We start from the raw sequence: 17013 nt of genomic DNA, 5'->3' as shown, positions 1-17013 counted from the left end.
ATAAAAGGAAAGAAGCGAGATATATTCTTGGGACACTTAGTCGATTGTAAAAAAAAAAAAAAAAAAAAAAAAAAAAAAAAAAAAAAAAAAAAACCAGCTTCCCGCTATCTATTACCATTTTTACTCTGTAGTGATCATAATTAAAACATCACGTGCTTCAATTTCTACCACTTCCGGTTTTAATAGACGTATTCGACTGTAGGTGGAATATAATCTTGAATTCGCATAATTGCTTACAGAAAACATTTTCTCGATATCTGTTACCTTTATATGTCAGCTTCTTCTCTTGTACGTATCGTTTGCTGAGAAGATGACATGCAAACGGTCATGTCACAGATCACCTAGTTCAAAGTGACAGATAACTCTTATATACGTAAATGAAAAAATGAAATGAAATCTTTGAGTTTAACGTCCCAAAGTTATGCCGATTAGTCTAAAGGAGACGGTGATGATGAGTAAAATGGTGGAATGAAGAAAGTGGGTGGAAACGGGAGAACCCCGAGAAAACCCACGCACACGTTGTTTGTTCGCCACAAAGTTCACTTGGCGGGGTCTGGGATCGAACCCGGGACCCCAAGCACCAGAGGTGAACGCTCTACCACTGAGCCACCGCGGCCCCTCTTATATACGTATAGTACATATTTTCTCATAACGTAGGTGAAAATTCTTAAGGAGAATTATTAGACTCCCTTGCAGAAACATTTTCCTCAAGTCGACCAGAAACTCTTGGTAAACCGAAATCTAGTTAAATAACTTTCTGAAACCAATTCATGCATTCTAATCCATAAAAATCATTAATCAGTGAAAAGAATTATTAATTATTCACTTGACATTACCAAACTATGTCACTAATGAGTACGGGAAATCTTCAAGCTGATTCACACATAGGGTGTCGTGCTTATACCCTGCCTATGACGTACCCATGCCGTTCCTCTGCCATGCTCCGTGACCATTTACTCATACCATGCCGTGCCGCGCCGTTCCGCTACTGGTTTCTACGCCAATTTCCAAGATGGATTGTAATGAGGGTTAACTTCGTGCCTCTTCGAGTACTCCGAGGAAAGCCGAAGCATCGCCACTGGGGTGGTTTCTCTCCAAAATGGCCTATCGGAGCACAGCATAGGAATGACAGAGGCACGGTACGTCATATGTACTATAAAAGACAACCTAATGAATTTTCAATATCAAAGTCTGATAAGAATCTTCGTGGACCACGACCCGGACAGGGCACGACATAGGGATAGCAGAGTCACGATACATCACGTGTGAATTATGAAGGACAATCCAATGAATTTTCATTATCAAAGTCTGAAAAGAAACTTCGTGGACCATGGTACGGACAGGGAACGCCATATTGTGTCTATTAAACTTTATGGAGAAGTATGTTCATCATGTCCGTCAGTTTATCTGTATGATGTAAGTACGGTAAAGTGAAAGTGTTTTATGATGCTGCATTTGAATTTAGTCTCCTATGAATAGATCTCTTAGGACATAGAAAGTGACCATGACAGTCCTTCATTACTCAGTGTACGAAGCTCTGCTGGCATAAAATAATAATTATAACAAATGGTCTTTATTTCAAACTGTGGAAAAGGAAGACTTCTAATTCAGCGTACGAAATTAATACTGAAAGTGGAAGTAGTAGACTTACAACTTTCGGTTACAATACAAGGATAAAGTTAACAATGGTTCCTGTTATTCATACACTGAATCTATATAAAAATAATTTCTCGATAATTCCTCCACTATTTCTAATACCCTCTGTCGTTAACATGTTATCATTTCTTTCTTTTGATAATTGAATTATTAGCATTCTGTTTCATCCTACTGTTGAAAAGAACTGGACCTGTATCCATCTCAATTATCAAACGTATTTCATCATCAGTATTATATTAATAGACGAGATCTAATGTTCTGCACCTTCTTCCGTTTAGCAATTCTTCATATGAGAAAAGCAACCTATCACAGGCATTAATGGAAACGCTCTTCTTGACGGTTGCTTCGAAGTTCATATAACACTAAATATTCAGGAATTCATACACAATAAGTAGCATAAAGGAAAAAACACATAACATATATTGTGTTGTCGTAATTCTCTTAGCTATTTATTAGCTTGTATTCTTATGTGAGTAATGATCTCATTCCTCAGTCTTTGGTTAGATTTTAGCCTGAATTTAAAATATTAATCTTAAATTTAATATAAACAAGATAATTTATAACTCGGTAGCAATTGTCACTCCTCAGTTTTGAAACGAACTTCAAAATAAATTGATTGCAATTGTCTTGGTTTTTTACATGATGGCTATTGTGGCAGCTCGCAATTGTCATACATTTTGTAATTTAAAAATAAAAATGCTTGTTGCTTAATATTTTCATTTCCGCACCATGGGAATCAAGATGGTAGTAGATTTCTAACACCACCGCACTGCCCCAGTTTCAATACATGAATGAAGTGAAACTTACATCCTACTCTTGAAGTACTGCGACTATATCGAAAAGCTGGTTGAATTGGGTTTAGTTGATTTTGAGTTTAATGTCCCTTTCAGCAGCGAGGCTCTATGAAACGTGGACCTACTGATTAACGTCTAATCCTAACCACATGAGCTCCAGCCGGGAATCGAACCTGGGTGTCCCATGCCAAAATCGCATACGCTAACCGCTTAGCCACGGAAGGAACTCATCGAAAAGCTGGTCCCCGCTACTTAATACATAAATGATTCACTCATATTAAAAAAGTTATATTTTCAAAAGTACTACGTAAACACATGAAAGATATACACCCCATACAAATGTTCAATATGTGCCCTACACACGTCCAGACACGACACAAGTCCAGACTCGAGCTCATTCCATAATTTTGTAGCGTAGTGCTTCAATTGTCTGCACTGTAGCACTGATAGTTCTTTGAGCTCGACTAAGGACCTTGTTTGCGTACCCCCACAGGAAGAAGTCGCAGGACCTTAAATCAAGAGCTCTGGGAGGCTATGGGAAAAAAATAGGTCATTCTCCCCAATACGCCCAATCCAGTGATGCGGAAGTGCATCGTTTAAGTAATCTCCAACTGGGATAGATAATTGACTCGTGCTGCCACCTGAAATACAAACTTGGTAAGTTGGTAGTTCTTTTCATATATCTTTCATGTGTGTACGTGTAATCCTTTTGAAAATATAGTCTTTTTTAAAACGATTAATCATTTATGCTAACCCTGTACAGTATGTTTATTCACTACGCGATCAGTGTTTAAACTAGGGATGGGCAAAACCGTTTTTTTATAAAAACCGAAAACCGGTTTCTATAAAACCGAAACCCGAAAAACCGACACTTCTGTTTTCTCCAAAACCGGTTCGTTTTTCACCGAAACCGGTTTCAGTTTTCTCCAAAACCGGTTTCGGTGAAAACTTTTCGAAAACACATAAAACTATTTCTGTGGAAATGGATTCGGTTTCCGGAGAACAACGAAACACCATTCTGATCAGAAATAGAACAAATTAAAAAAAAAAACGGAATCGGTTTTGAAGGAAACCGAAACCGGACCAGGTAAAAAACTGAACCGGTTTTGGATAAAACCGATAACCGGTTTCGGTAAAAAAATACCGAATTGGTTTTGAAGAAAATCGAAACCGGTTTCGATGAAAAACCGAAAACCGAAAACCGGTTTTTGTGCCCACCACTAGTTTAAACTGAACATTGTAGATTTACACAACGTCCGATCGGAATAGAAAGATAGTAGTCGACACAAAGTTTGTTTTGGGAACTCAATCCATATGAGAAAGCCGTTTCTCGACATTCTTATCGCTTTTGGTTTACGAAAATAAAAATTGAAACTTGAAGTAGTACTTATTTTCTACCACTTCTCGTTTTAATAGAGAACTAAGGGTATAGATGGTTTCTATTATTGGGACACTATTGATTCCAGAAAAATCACTTCTCGTTATATATTTACGATTTGGTTCTATGGTGATAAACGTTGAATCCGGATATGGGTGATTTCTACTGCTTTCTAGTTGAAAAGTAAAATGAAATCTTTCAGATGTACATTCAATGGTTATCCCGTGTAAGCTAAAGGAGACGCTGCTAATGAGAATGAATGAAATGGTAGAATGAAGAAAGTAGGAGGAAACGGGAAAACCCAAAGAAAAATTACGCACACGATGTTTGTCCACTAGAAAACTCCACTTGACGTATTGGGGCGCGGTTGCTCAGTGGTAGAGCGTTCACGTCCGGTGCTTGGGGCCCCTTGGTTCGATCTCAGCTCCCGGCCTTTGAACTTTGTGGTTTTCTCAGGGATCTCCCGTTTCCTCCCACCTTCTTCATTCCAACATTTCACTCATTTCTCATAATCACCATCTCCTTTAGCCTAACCGGCATAACTGTGGGACGTAAAACTGAAAGATTTCACTTCATTTCTCCACTTGATATGAACTGGGATCTAACCAGGGATCATATTTTCTACTCGGTTAAAAGACGAAACTTATTTTTGTCACATTGAATATATTTCAAAAGAACTGCTTGTCGCTATCGCTTAGATAAAGTCTGGTTAATATGAGCATAGTTAATGAGGAAACGATTAAACTAAAAATGGATTTATTACAAAACTATCAAAATATGATCAAAAGTAAGATGGATCTTTGTTCAACAACGCTATGAAGTAGTGTTGAACATACTTTGGTTTGTGAGTAATGAAGAGGAAAGTAAAATGGGTGTGCAGTGATTATTGCATTTGTCACGGTACAAAGGTAATATGAACACTGCATGTGGCAAATATGAGAAGTATACCTGTGTCGATATCTGAATGCAAAATATAAAGGGAAACTGAGAAATAACAGTGGGTATAAAAACGTAAATAGAAAACAAGTAAATGATGAGAATAATGTGAGAACAAAGAGCCGCTCATGCTCATGAATCTCACACTCGATTATGAGTCTTATGAATGTGTAAATGTGAATTAATACATAAAACAGAAAAAACACCGAAACAGCAGATACAGATTGTGGAGTTGTACACCTGAATTTAGGTCGGACAAAAGTCGTACCAAAGAGGTCAGGGCACTGAATATTATCACATAGGACATGGTACCAGTCTTGACAAACATCACACCTGTTTCATTGTTCCCCTTTGGTGTTTTCAATAAACTTGACTTTACAAATATGGCAAATACTATCACTCTCTACTTGTGAAGATGAGCCTCTCTTGCCGTTGCATCACTGGCTTCTGGAATTATTGGCTATCACATGCTACAGTAGGTTTAATGATAGATATCGTTTGGTCTTGTTTATAGGGTTCTTGCTGTTGAATTTTTGGGCTGAAGCTGTGCGATCAGTAGCCTTGATGTAAGTTCTCGTGCCTTTCCAGTAACCGCCCGTTTTTATGTTTGGATGCTGAATAGCAGGCACAGAAAAAGTGATTTGACAATTTTCCGTAGTCTGCAAGGATCTTGCTCGGTAGCAGTGATTTCTGAGGAACCTAAGGTTCCAGGTTGAGGTTCAATCCATGAGAAAAAGAGGAGTTCTTGGCCTGCGGATGTATTGGAGAAGCAACTTGGGTGGCAGTAACCCTAGTGTTACGTGAGGAGCCTGAGGGTCCATATTGAGCCCTAGGTTGAAGTTCAGTCCATGAAAAAAAAGACGTGTTCTTGACCTAGGGAAGTATTGGTTGGTAATGTATGTAATTCAGCAACAGGACTCAGGCTAGAAGAGCGTGTTGCGTTAGCATTACCGGCAACTAAACGTGAAGTGCGTTGAGAAAAAGCGGGAACACATTCGCTGCAATATAGGCGCAGTAGAGAATTGCATACACATCAATTGGCCATAGTCCAGGGGTTTTAAACGCACTTGAAGCAATGTAAACAGTAGCAATAACATTCATGTTCTCGTAAATTTTTCATGAAATTCTAATTCTCTGATGCATTGTCGCATTGTCAAATAAAAGTTGAGTAGTTGCGTTCAAAAGGATGGAGAATGCATGAAAGCAGTTGTGTGCGGAGGGGAGCACAAAACCCATAGCCCATTCTTTACTGTGAAGTCCAGGGTCTATGGATTTATGGAATAGATGTCGTGTTGCGAGATTATTAGCTAAAACATAGAAGTACAAGACAACATATCGAACGAATCGTTCAAATATTGCACTGTTTATGAACACAGACTTTCCATTCAAAAACACGTTAAATATCCTCAGAGACAATCCCACCCAGCTATCTTCATTTCGCGATTGAAACGGTGAGGCACTCTAAGACTTTCTGCAAGATTGAAGGCTAACAATCTTACCTGCGTTCTTGTGAGGGAGAAAACAATTTTAGATAAGAATGTGTTTGATTTGTTAAAATATCCTCCACTCTGTCGACAAGGACAGATGATCTCCCTAGGTGCTTTCGTATACATTCCTGATTGCTTTCTAAGTATCTAAGAAGTGTTTGTCTTGAAACACTGGAAGGTCCAGAAACCTGTGTCTGCCTACAATCACCATTACGCACATCTTTGTAGGGCGCGTTCCATGTCCTTTGAACTATATTTTTTGTCGTCTTAGAGGCGGCATGTACAAAGAATTCATTAAGAGACACATTTCTCATATGTCAAAACTGCTATACTACATAACAAATTATGTAACCTATTGTCCTGTTTAGGCTAAATTAGGTCTATTGAAGCTTTAATTGTCTACTTAATTTAACGTGTCTTATCTATTTCCTGAGGATATTTTCGATTTTTTGCTATTCTGGCTGCAAACTATCATTTGAAGAGAAGAACGAATAATTGGTATAAATAAATCACTTTTCGTAGAGGCTGCTAGTGTTTCTTCTAAAATAAAAACAAAATACTCAACAGATGGTGAAAATATTTAAACATAAAGTAACGGATATTACTGAGACTAACAGCAAAATATTTTCAAGAAATTATGCATATTTATTACTAATACTGAAGCACTTAAAGCAACGAGTATGTTGTTCTGTAGACTTTTCGTAAAGTATAAACGTTCAGAAAAATCCAAATTCTCAGGGTGATTTCATTTAGAAGCTTGCTAAATAAGAAGAATCGTTAAAATAGTAATAGGGATCATAAGTTGGTTAAAGCGAATTTCATTTTCAATGAAATTCTTAATATGTAGATGTACTGATGGTGGAATAATTTGTACCTAAGATTTTTCTATTAGAAGCACATAACTTGTTTTCTCAGAAATTGTCAGTATTTTTTATTTTTCAAGAAGACCAGTTACCGTAGCAACTCTATAGCCCGTACAAAGTTTTCTAATTTTCAGATATTTCTTCTGTACATAAATAATCTTTACAAAAATATTAGTTTGATCTTTTTTAAGTTTGAAATGTCCATTTTAAGGTTTGGTGGAAACCTCACTTTAACAATACAACCCAGGAACGGATTAGGTCGAGTATCTAACGTTACAAACTATATACAAGTCCAGCAAACTTGTCTGATGCATTGAGACAGGCAGGAGACGGTGCGTTGTAGAACTGGGTCGTAGGAAATTGCGCCATGGAGAACACACAGTTGCGAGTGTTTCATTTTTTTTTACGAATTGAAAACTGAAAATTTGGGGCAGCTAGTTGAAAAAAGCACATTTGGATCATTAATGGCGAATGAACGTACTATAATCCGATGATTTGTCATGTTTCGTTTTGGTAACATAGCATTGCAAAGTAAGTCCATGAACACCGACGAACATCAAATTCAGATGAGGTCCTCAAGAATACAACAAGAGCACGCCCTCTGAAAAGTGTTCATACCATTGTAAACGAGTTAGCAATACACTATACCAGTGGTTTCCAATCGGTATATAGCTACACTTTGATGTATCGTGCAGCCACTAGGGTATGCCATAAAATTTAAGAATCATGAAAATTTTAATAGTTAGCTGAAATCAAATTTGAGATAGGCTGTACTATACTGGTAGCAAGGAGTCGTGAAGCGTGACCTAGATCTACCAATTTCAGCAGCCAACAGAACGCGAGGGGTATCCCAGTCGATATTCTCCGTCCATGAAATGCTGCCAGTGTCATCTCTCCCGCGCTATACGGAGAATCATATTTCCTGAGAGTACAGTGTTGTTGGATTGCCGCTGGGTTTCGTTTTGTTGTTAAGGTCATTGCGTCGAATATGCGTCCCCTAAGAATAAAATGAGTTCTCAGTCACAGGTGGAAAAAGGAACCCAAAAATCAGTATGCAGTTGTAAAGTTTAATATCTTCGTAAATAATACCATTAGCAAGCAATAACAAAATGTTTACAGAAAGCCATCATACACCAAAATATGCCAAAGGATGCCAAAGGGTGCCAAGGGCGCATGTTTCCCGACGCTGGGGTAATATGCTCACCGTGTGTCATTACGTTTGCAAACCAAGATGTAAAATTACTGACAAATAATGCACCAAATATCTCACACCCTAATATGGAACCACTTTATGAAATCATACAAGGGAACAATTTAACAAACTTACAATATAAAAATACCAACATATTATGAAGAAACTTTTATGAAAGGAAACGTAAATTTATTTTTTTCTCTTTGTAATACAATAACGAACTTTTGTTAGCACTGAAGTATTTTCCGTATATTAATAAATCATAAATGTGGTTCAAATTCCATCTTTCAAGTATTATAACTTCTAACATAGGAGTGGAGCATCTGAACTGTCTACAAACTCCTGTCTTAGTATAACATGAACAGTTACAAACAAACCACTATTACAAGAGGTAATACTATCCTACTAGTGGCACTGATCACAGACGAAGGAGAATACGTCTTGGGCAGATACACACGAAACATGATACCACAGTGCGTATCTGATAATACTGTATCTATTATTGTCCGTTTTCTTCTGCGTAAAAGTATCCATTACAGACACCACAATAATAGCTTTTGTTACGAAATGCCGATGATGAATGGTCCTGTCCTGTAATATTTTTGCGTGTTTGCGACTTTCCAATTTTTCCTTTCCTGTTTTCTTTCGGAAACAGAAGCCTTAGTAGAAGCTTTTATCAGACGTAGCAAAGTCATATAGTGATCAGATGTAAGAACAGTAGCACTTTGACGTTTTCTTCCCCTAGTAGCAGGAGATGATGGGTTACTATGTGGCAATGGATACAATGAAGCAAATAATGTGGTTAGCGATGGTCATTGAGATGTGGAGTTGTTGTCATCGGACACACATGAAACATTGCTGCATAATACATGGGGTTCAGTTTGAAACGATGATGCAGCCTCATTATTCGCATTCCGTACAAGCTGACTCTACTGATGGCATTGGTGATTGTCTTCTTCTCTTGGAGATCGTAAACCTGCAGATGAACTATAAGCATATTCAGGAACAGCATCTACGTTTAACGGAAAACTACCAGTCGCAATAAAAGCGCTAAGTGCCGTACCAACAGTTGCAGATTTACCCCTGTAACTATACGCACAAGAAAGGAAACAAATCCCTTTTGTCCAAGCCTACATGCTGAGGTATATTCCGACTTTGGTATACTGAAAAAATATGTTATAGATTTGAGTGCTACTCACGTTATCCAACCCGTTTTGAGGTCTAGGTACCACGAAAGGAAAAGTTACGTAAAAATTTTCCAGAAACCGTAACATGGTAGCGACTGCAATAGGCAGTATTTCTTCCGAAATCTACCTAAAAAGACTTTAGTGGATTTTTAAAGGTTAATTCCACCTCCCGTATGCTTACAAATGTAGTCGTCTTGGAGTCTCATAGGGAAATATACTCTTCTTATGGTTCTGCATCTCTCTAAGATTACGGGCAAAACGGGCAGAGAGCGCGTTTTACCCCAAAGTAACAGTGCGCGTATTTTCCTATTCAGAGTACACACACATATATATGTCGCCTGGAACGGGACTAGCATGTAGCTCCGAAAATTGCCAACGCCCTGTATAATCCATGAATTGCTTTCAGGACTTCTACCAGAGTCGCAATTCTCTTTGCTTTTCTTTTTCTCCTAAAGCACAATACACAAACATCAGGCACTTTTTTGATGTCACACATACACATTCATATAATAAATTGTCGATAATATACCTGTAGTTGTGTGCGAAATGTCTTTTTTGTGCATCAACACTAATAGAGATATGAACGTCCTCCTGTTTGTTGAGAACAACTCAACATAGTATCTTCTGCCACAAGCTGACCGTTTTGTTACAAAATGCCCCCTTTCTCCGGGACGCATATTCGACGCAATGACCTTATTGTTCTTATATTTTTGGTATTGTTTTTGTTTAATTCAAATAATTGTTAGGTTTATGTTATAGTTGTTTAAGTGCTGTTTTCTTGTTGCTCATTCACCATGTCATCTAAATTTGGCAACGTTGTTGGTGCATTTCTGTTGTTTTACATTTACTCAAGTGTATATTCGGAAAGCAGCTCCATGAAGCGTACCAAGTTCTTCCGATGAATCACACGGGAGGCAAAGCAGTACTGTGATTGATGTAGAGCCCAGGCTTCCCGAATAGTCATGGTCACTTATAGTCAGCACCTTAAGCGAAAACAACAATGCTCAGAACTGCATTGAGTCACTATTTAATTGAAACTTATAACCATATAGTATTATAATTTACATTCTTCTTACTCTCCGTCTTTTCCAACCATTTTTTAAAGTTTTTCTCTATAAAGCCCTGTTCCGTAATTCGTACCCTGTTGGACCTTTCTTCCTGAAGTCATTCTTAACCATTTCCATCTACTTTTTTTTCTTGCTCTTGCTCTATTTCTTTTTCCATCCACTTCCATTGCCATTACTCTTCTGACCGCATTGTCGTTTATTCTTCGCATTAGCTGGCCATATCATTGCAGTCTTTTTTTGAATCTTCGAGGATATCTCTATAACTTTTGTTGTTTCCCTTACTCTCTTATTCATCACACTGTCTCTTCTTGTTATCCCATACATCAAGCTTATCATTGTTATTTCTGTAACATTCAATTTTTCTCCCTGTGCTTTCTTTGTTTTGGACACATTTGTTCTCCTTATATTACTACTGACCTAACCCTGTTTTGTAAATCAGCTCTTTATTCTTTTGCCATGATTCTGGGGCTGAACAGAATTCCAAGTACTTTCTTCCACTTCCGCAATTCATTTTGTATTATGTATATAATTTCCAGGTTCTAATCACCATACTTGGCAACAAATCAGTCTAAATGTTTTAAAGTTTTTCACATTATTCAATTGTTTTCTTTGTATCCATTCTTACTGTTTTCTTCTCTGATGTTTTTCAATAGCTATTCGTAAAAAAATCAAACAAGTGTGTCGGTATGACATTGGCGTTCAGTATAGTCTGTCGTGAATTAAAATAGATTAGAAACCACTGCGCTAAAGCACTGTCGTACACCGGCTCCGTACTGTTGATAAGGTTGATAAAGTATGACAAATGGGTGTCATATCAACTAACGCCGGCTAGCAAGAATCGCCATCAGGTAGTGCCGATGAACTGATGGGTGCCATATGAGCTAACAACGACTAACAAGAATCGCCTTCAGTTACTGTCAATGGACTCATAGGTGCCATATGAGCTAGTAACCACTAACAAGATTCGCCTTCAGTTACTGTCAATGGACTCATGGGTTCCACATGAGCTAACAACGACTAACAAGAATTACCTTCAGTTAGTGCCGATGGTCTCATGGGTGCCATATGATCTAACCCTAGCTAAGAAGAATCGCAGTCAGGTAGTGTGCAGTTCTTAGTGTAACGAAAAACCAGGATAGTTTCCTACATGGGATTGCCACTTAACATAAAAAATGGGTGTGCTTTCAAAATGTAAATGAACAGGAAAAATTGTGAATCATGATTAGACTTTGGATTTCAGAATTACATTTCGCCAGCTCCCACCTAGGAATTTCGAAACAAAACCTATGCCAATCGTTTGTGCTACGTTTGTATGGGAATGTACAGCTAAATTTTTGTTTGTAACACTTCCGGTACAAGGAGATTAGAGCTTTAAGGTGAGGAGGCTGTGGAAAGGTGAGCCCTCACAAGTGGGAACATAGCAGGACCACATATGAAAATTATAAATATATGCATCGCCTACGTTTGTACTGTGTTAGTAGTGCATTGTACACTAAGGGACACTTATGGATGGTACATCCGTATGGAAATTTACGGCAAAAGTGTACCATCCAGAAGTGTCTCTCACTGTACCGTAAATAGTTTCGTTTGTACTGGCTTAAAATTCGAGAAAATTGAAAACTAATGTGTTCCTGCTAAGTTCACGCAACATAACAGGACCACTGACAAATTTCTACAAATTTGAAGATTTTTCTGCACGATCGTTTGTACTGCGTTTGTACTGGATTGTACCGCAAATCATTTCTTTTGTACTGACTTCAAATTGGAGAAAATGAAAAACTAAAGTGGTCCTGCTAAGTTCACGTGACCATAACAGGACCCCTGATAAATTTCTACAAATTTAAAGATCTTCTTGTACGAATCGTTTCTACTGCTTTTGTACCGGATTTTATCATAAATATTTTCGTTTGTGCCGGCTTCAAATTCGAGAAAATCGAGAAATAAAATGGTACTGCTACGTCCTGGTATACCTAGCCGGACCAGGAAATACATTTCTACAAATTTGAAGAATTTTCTGTACGAATCCTTTATACTGATTTGTACTGGGTCGTACCGTAAGAAATTTCATTTTTACCGGTTTCAAAGTAATTTTTTGCTGAGTTCACGTAAATATAGCCGGACTATTGACTAGTTTATTCACATTTGAAGAATAGGTATATTGCAATAATAACTACACAAAAATTCGAGAGACATGGAACACAAACCAAACTTTATTTACATTTTAGAATACGACCTGTTTTTACATGGACTATTTAAAATATTTAAATAGGGAGTCTTACTTAAAGTGTAAACAATATCCGTAAAATAAAGTAAAAGATTTATACACAACAAATAAAAAAATAATATTAGATCTAAAAGTTTTCAGTTAAGTCAACAGTTTGGTTGACTATTGACTATTTAGCAAAATCTAAAACGGAGTTTAGTACAGTGAAAAAGAATCATACATTCAGAAAGTAGTTTAAAACGCAAATTCACGGGAAACATAATAGAAATGCACATAAAACATAATTCATTATACATAGTGTATAATCTTTTTTGTTTTTTACAATAGAAACATTAGTTATTCGTTACACAGGGATTTTAATGTAAGCATTTGTGTCATGTTTGTCGTTAATAAAAGGTCCAATCATCTCAAAAATAAAAATCCTACCCTTCATCCTTGCCTGTCTTACTTTTAAATGAAAAGAAAAAAATTAGTTTGGGATTGATAATGGGTTTCAATTCCGACTATTACATTAAACTCAAATGTTATGTGTCAACTTAAATAAAAGAAATGAAGGAAATACGAGTGAAATGTCATTCACCTTTATTTCCGAACAACTTGTACACAATTTATTAACTGATGATTGTTAACAGATTGTGTGTATAGAGTAATATTAATTCATTGCCAACACAATTAATAGTACATATTTGCAGATTTCAGTTGGAGGTTTTAAGTGCATGATATTCGCATTTACACCAAAATGCCCCAAGGAATTATCTTGCATTTAATATTTCATTTATATAAACCTTTAACTCTCACAAAACAATCGAGTGTGATGGAAATTGTTGTAATTCTCCACTTTCTCTATTTAAGTGGAAAACTAACATTTGAATTTAATGTAATGAATGGAATTCAAGCAAACATTTAGAATCACAAACTAAATAGTTTTTATTTTCATTTAGAAGTAGGAGAGGTTAGGATGAAGGGTAGAATTTTTAGTTTAAAGATTATTAGACATTTCATAAAAGACAAAAAAGACATAAATGCTTACATTAAAATTCGTGCGTAACAAGTAATTAATATTTCTATTGTAAGAAAGATTATACAGTACCTCTGTATGTATTACGTTTTACGTATATTCCTATTATATTTCACGCGAATTTGAGTTTTAAACTACCTTCTGAAGGTATGATTTTTTAAAACTTTGCTAAACTCCGTTTTAAATTTTTCTAAATAGTAAATAGTTAACCAAACTGTTGACGTAACTGAAAATTTTTAGATGTAAATTTATTTCTTTTATTTGTTGTGTATAAGTCTTTTACTTTATTTTACGGATATTATTTGCACTTTAATTAAGACCCGTTATTTAAATATTTTAAATAATCGGTATAGAAACAGGTCGTATTTTAAAATGTAATTAAAGTTTGGTTTGTGTTCCGTGTCTTTGGAATGTTTGTGTAATTATTATTGGAATACACATATCCTACAAATTTAAAGATATTAGTCAATAGTCTGGCCATGTTCAAGTGAACTAAGCAAAGAATAACTTTTCGATTTTCTCGAATTTAAAACCGGTAAAAACGAAATTTCTTACAATCCGGTATAAATGCAGTATAAAGGATTCGTACAGAAAAATATTCAAATTTGTAGAAACTTATTTTCTGGTCCAGGTAGGTATACGTCAACTTAGCAGGACTACTTTACTTCTCGATTTTCTGGAATTTGAAACCGGTACAAGCGGAAATTTTTACGATTCAAATGCAGTAAACACGATTCGTACAGAAATATCTACAAATTTGTAGACATTTGTATTCTGGTCCTGCTAGGTATACGTGAATACAGCAGGACCACGATATTTTACTATTTTCTCCAATTTGAAGCAGGCACAAACGAAAAGATTTACGATACAATCCAGTACAAACGCACTACAAACGATTCGTGCAGAGAAACCGTCAAATTGTAGAAATCTGTCAGTGGTCCTGTTATGTTGCGCACACTTAGCAGGACCACTTTATTTTTCGATTTTCACAAATTTTCAACAGGCAAAAGGCAAGCTTTTTACGGTACGAACCGATACAATCGCAGCACAAACGTGCGGGATGCAAATATTTATAAATTTCATATGTGGTCCTTCTAAGATCACATACCTGAAGGCTCCCTTTTTCACTTTAAAGCTCTAATTTCTTTGTACGAGAAGTGGAACAAACGAACATTTTTGCGGTACATTCCGGTAGAAGCGTAGTACAAACGATTTTCATACGTTTTATTACGAAATTCCAAGGTAAATGGCGGCCCTTTCCACGCACCTCACTTTAAAACTCTTATATCTTTGTGCCGGAAGTTGTACAAACAAAACTTTTTTTGGTACATTCCGGTACAAACGATTGGCATAGGTTTCTTCTCAAAATTCTGAAGTGGGAGCTGCCGTTTCTACAGCGCCCCCATTTTAAAACTATTATCACTTTGTAGCGGAAGTGGTACAAACGAAAATTTTTCAGGTACATTCCGCCACAAACGTAGCACAAACGATTGGCATAGGTTTTGTTTCGAAATTCCAAGGTGGGGCTTCCTTTTCCACACACTCCACTTTAAACCTCTTATAACTTTTTGCTGGAAGTAGTACAAACGAATTGTTTTGCGCGACACATTCCGATACAAACGTAGTACAAATGATTGGCGTAGGTTTTGTTTCGAAATTCCATGGTGGGAGGATTGCCCCCATTTTAGAACTCTCATATTTTTAAACGGAAGTGGTACAATGTTTGCGGTACATTCCGGCACAATCGTAGCACAAACCACTGACATAGGTTTTGTTTCGAAATACCAAGGTGGTGGGCTGGCGAAATGTACCTGGATTTCAGCATATTTTCATGTGTTTTTCCGATGTCATATTGATGTGCTCTTTAAACAGAAATTCCTTTAAGCTGTTTTGGGGTAAAACTGCAGTGTTTTATAGAAAATATATTTGCATATTTCGGAGGTTAGTGCACGTTATGTCGTTACTGCATATAAATGTATATTTGAAGGAATGATCAAATTGATAATTTGTAACTTCCAACAATTTGCCTCGTAAATGGGATTTCAAGTTTCTGATATAACTATACTCAAGACCTTGAAATGGTTCATTTTTGTCGGTTTAGAATATCTTTCAAGGTCATGTGAAGGAAAAATGAGAAAGTGATGAGTAGCTCATCCTCCCAGCAATGATGCATGACTGTCACCTTTTAGGAAGATATAAGTAACGGAGTCGAATCACCTACAACAAAACTTCAACGTTACCCATCTCGGAAGTTAAACTTGCTATTGTTGTGTGTGGAGGGATTTCAAATTGTGTGGTCCTGTGACAGTATAAGAATGCCGAAAGAAAAATCTTCTAAACGTTATGTTCTGAAACAATGGATTGAAGTTTTGAGACGTTAACAATTCAAGGAGAAAATATATTTTAGAAAGTGTGTGCTAAAGAAATAATTAATATTTTCAAAGCATGCAAGTTTATTTTCAGGAGAGAACATTTCCATTCTGTTCGACAGCAAAAACTCAAACTTCAGCAGCTCAGTGTTTTCTGTCCGCCTTGTATTTTCGTAGCACTTTCAAGTCTAGTAAGGCTGTTTTACAACTATGAAATAATCTAGATGTGTCTGCTTTTACATACTACGATAAAGTTCATCCCAAAGAAACCCTTAAAAATTGTATTTCGGGAAGAAATGAACAACCTTTTTGAAAATAAGCTCTTGAGCTAATCAAAATATTTGCTTTAGAAAATCTAAAACTTGTCGCAGCAGTTATTTTCTGACATAAGGAAATAAGTTTCCGAGCTTTTCTTTAAGGGTTTATCAGTATTTAAATCCAAGCTTGTTTTGCTTTGACATACATTACGGTCTCTCGAAACATAACTTTCCTACTAACTGTTCTGTTATGTTTTCGATAACTTTGTTTTCTTCCCATTTATGCTCCATGTCTCGTTCAAATCAGTTTACTTCATTTAAAGTATCAATAATATACATTGTAAATTATTCCTGTTTGAAAGGGACACTGTCACGCTAGAATAAAATATTCTAGGATTTACACATAATTGGATACAAAAAAGTAACTTCAGGTGGATATATTTTTGTTTTAAACAAGAGCATAAAGTTTTGAATTAAGGCTGTTACTACAGTATAAACTGAATTCAACATTCTCCTTATTAAAAGAAAATTTACCTTTAACGAAAATATTTCACGGTCCTATGTATTTAGAGGTTAAAAATGTGT

The sequence above is a fragment of the Thermobia domestica genome, chromosome 12 (genome assembly GCF_964235325.1).
Source record: "Thermobia domestica chromosome 12, izTheDome1.hap1.1, whole genome shotgun sequence".
NCBI lineage: Eukaryota > Metazoa > Arthropoda > Insecta > Zygentoma > Lepismatidae > Thermobia > Thermobia domestica.
This window is presented reverse-complemented; position numbering follows the sequence as displayed.